The sequence below is a fragment of the Schistocerca americana genome, chromosome 3, assembly GCF_021461395.2.
Source record: "Schistocerca americana isolate TAMUIC-IGC-003095 chromosome 3, iqSchAmer2.1, whole genome shotgun sequence".
NCBI classification, from domain to species: Eukaryota; Metazoa; Arthropoda; class Insecta; order Orthoptera; family Acrididae; genus Schistocerca; species Schistocerca americana.
Window position 1 is genome coordinate 991,903,477 of NC_060121.1, and position 1,219 is coordinate 991,904,695.

General features: G+C 44.7%; 1 non-coding gene across 1 annotated transcript; it reads right to left on the minus strand.

Moving 5' to 3' along the window:
* Window positions 1-859: 859 nt before the first annotated feature.
* Window positions 860-934, minus strand: Trnas-cga. Its single transcript has one exon. It is a non-coding gene; the product is annotated as a tRNA-Ser (tRNA).
* Window positions 935-1,219: the final 285 nt, after the last annotated feature.

Below are 1,219 nucleotides of genomic sequence, written 5' to 3' on the forward strand. Positions count from 1 at the left end.
GCTATCCAAACTGTTACGCCTGATATGCTACAGAGAGTGTGGAAAGAGTTGGAGTATCGGGTTGATATTGCTCGTGTGTCTGGAGGGGGCCATATTGAACATCTCTGAACTTGTTTTTGAGTGAAAAAAAAACCTTTTTAAATACTCTTTGTAATGATGTATAACAGAAGGTTATATTATGTTTCTTTCATTAAATACACATTTTTAAAGTTGTGGTATTCTTTTTGAATCGTTTGTTCTCTATCAAAATCATTCATTTGCTAACTATGCCTACCAGTAGTTAGTGCCTTCATTAGTCAGAATCCTTTATTTAGCTGTATTGCAGTAGTTCGAGTAACGCAGATTTTTGTGAGGTAAGTGCTTCATGAAATGAATAGGTTATTGTTAGTCAGGGCCATTCTTTTGTAGGGATTATTGAAAGTCAGATTGCGTTGCGCAAAAAATATTGTGTATCAGTTTAGTGTTGATCAGAAAAAGTAAAGAGAGAAATCAGAATGAGATTTTCACTCTGCAGCGGAGTGTGCGCTGATATGAAACTTCCTGGCAGATTAAAACTGTGTGCCCGACCGAGACTCGAACTCGGGACCTTTGCCTTTCGCGGGCAAGTGCTCTACCAACTGAGCTACCGAAGCACGACTCACGCCCGGTACCCACAGCTTTACTTCTGCCAGTATCTCGTCTCCTACCTCCCAAACTTTACAGAAGTTCTCCTGCGAAACTTGCAGAACTAGCACTCCTGAAAGAAAGGATATAGCGGAGACATGGCTTAGCCACAGCCTGGGGGATGTTTCCAGAATGAGATTTTCACTCTGCAGCGGAGTGTGCGCTGATATGAAACTTCCTGGCAGATTAAAACTGTGTGCCCGACCGAGACTCGAACTCGGGACCTTTGCCTTTCGCGGGCAAATGCTCTACCAACTGAGCTACCGAAGCACAACTCACGCCCGGTACTCACAGCTTTACTTCTGCCAGTATCTCGTCTCCTACCTTCCAAACTTTACAGAAGTTCTCCTGCGAACCTCGCAGAACTAGCACTCCTGAAAGAAAGGATATAGCGGAGACATGGCTTAGCCACAGCCTGGGGGATGTTCCCAGAATGAGATTTTCACTCTGCAGCGGAGTGTGCGCTGATATGAAACTTCCTGGCAGATTAAAACTGTGTGCCCGACCGAGACTCGAACTCGGGACCTTTGCCTTTCGCGGGCAAGTTCTCTACCAA